Raw genomic sequence first — 2288 nt, 5'->3', positions numbered from 1 at the left:
AAATTTCGATGCAGAATTCTGCAACGGTCATCGGCCAAATTCTCACAAGATAATTGCAGAATTCTGCCAGGCGTAAACCCTGAAATTTGGGCCAGTGAAGACTGGTTCGAAAGCTACTGTAGTATAGCCCTCCATCCAGTGGCCGAGTTTCGCTCTCTGTACATGTTTTCCGCTAAAAAGGCCATTACTTTTCGTGAAATTGAGTCAACATTGGGGATTTATGAAAGTATGTATATAGTATATACAGTGCTTCCGCCTTATAAGAATAGTCCGTTGGAGAATATCCTCGGTAATAGAATATGATGGCTGACTCCCGTGTTGGGAGTGCCCAAAAAAGGCACATGGAGCAGCATTTATTCTTATGCGACAAGAGAATAAAAACTTCTGGATGAGCTCAATTTTGGGGTACAGCAAGGCGTGTACGTACCTCAAAAAGGAGGCCAAAAAGCAATATCAGTCAGCTGTGTCGGCACATGAACATTTTTCTCAACCTCAATCCCAGACTATAGACCTGTTCAACATTGCAATTCTGCATCTTTGATCTGTTCAAACTACTTTGCGCTCAGATAAGAAACCATGAGAGACTTCATATGCACTTTCACCTGTACAGCACCAACTAGACTTTTTCAGAAGGCGCTGACGAGCTTGCTGGACCTTATCATAAACACACCGATAAGAATAACCGCTTTATAAGAATACGGATCCTGTCTCCCGTCCTTATTCTTATAAGGCGGAAGCACTGTACATACTTTCATAAATCCCCAGTAGTATGACGTATATAGTATATATATATAGGGGGTCGCTCAATAGTGCCTACTTTAGTAGTGCTTCCCTCTACATAGAGCTAGGGCTCACGCTCAGGCACAGGTTATCATAAGCTCACACGTGTATCATCCGACATGGTTCAGTACTCAAAGGATGAAGTTATTTAGTTGTGTTATACAGGCTTTGTTGTGTTTGTGTTAGCAGTGTGCTTTGTCCCCAAATATATGTATTTGAGCCTCCTTTATATAGTGCCATCCCCCCAATAGTGCCATAGCTAGAGGTATGTCACGCTATAGCACTATATCGTAGGAGGCACTGTACGTCATACTACAGTATTCTGGTCCTACAGTATGAACTACATGTGCTGTAAGGAGGTGACAGATGTGCGATCTGTCATAAATGTTCACTTTCGGACATGTAGCGTACTGTGATAGGTTGCATTCTTCTGAGTTTTCAGCAAATTCGATGCCTCTTCTGCTCTGTACTGTAATTCAAATGACGATGTATGAGCCATTAGAGGGGTGCCCCATCAGCGTTACAGTATCTGAGATTGCATGGCAGACTGTATGCAATCTCAGATACAGGGGGGGGGGGGGGGCGCGATATAGTGCTACCCTGTGTCAGTGGGCCGAAAACGGCACTATATCGAACCAGGCACTGTTAGATAATGAGATTTACGGCTTTTTTGCAGCCACTTCCTTGCATCACTGCTCAGAAAGACCGCTCGCAGGACGCCATCACTCATGCTTTGTATCTTCACTACAGACTCAAGTCTAATCAAGAATTTCTGTTATTAGTGGCTGCCGGGCCGTCGCATTGACTTCCTCCTTTCTCGCAGCTATAAATGCCAGCCTACACTTTTGCAGATGTCCAATTAGGGATTTAGGGGATTTAGGGATTAGGGGATTTAGGGGATTAGGGGTTTATAGGGGTTTTAGGGGATTTAGGGGATTAGGGGTTTATTAGGGGTTTAAGCCTTTTTCCGCCATAGTCTATTCGAGGTAGCAACTGCATAATCACTTCCCGTGGCGGCAGTGGCTCTCGGGCAGTACGTCCATCCAACTGCCTCTCTGGAGACCCTTCATTTTTGGCTCAAAATCCGGGCCACCCGCAGAAGGGTAGCACTATATCCTAGCTGGCACTAACAAAGATGGCACTATATCGCGACCCCCCCGTGTACCGTAACGCACCTCGCCATGCAATCGCCCCTGTGGGAAATTAGAATTTGACGGTGACGTTTTACTGCAGAAAATAAATGCATCTCAACGAAATTATTAAAATGCACTAAACGGTAGCATTTAATAATTTCAGGTGTCAAAGGAGAGTGCATCCTCTCGCATCCTCTCCTACATGGATTTTTGTGATAGTGCAAAACATGACATGGAGAGGGAATCAAGGAGGTCGGGAGTAGCATAAGTACAGAGGGAGTCGGGGCAGAGTCTGCCCGGCAGACTCTGTTTTTGTTTTTCGCTTGTCATTTGAGATGTCTATCCGACCCAACGATCTCATAACATAAAAATCTC

The sequence above is a fragment of the Chondrus crispus genome, genomic scaffold (assembly GCF_000350225.1).
Source record: "Chondrus crispus Stackhouse genomic scaffold, scaffold_90, whole genome shotgun sequence".
Lineage (NCBI taxonomy): Eukaryota > Rhodophyta > Florideophyceae > Gigartinales > Gigartinaceae > Chondrus > Chondrus crispus.
This window is presented reverse-complemented; position numbering follows the sequence as displayed.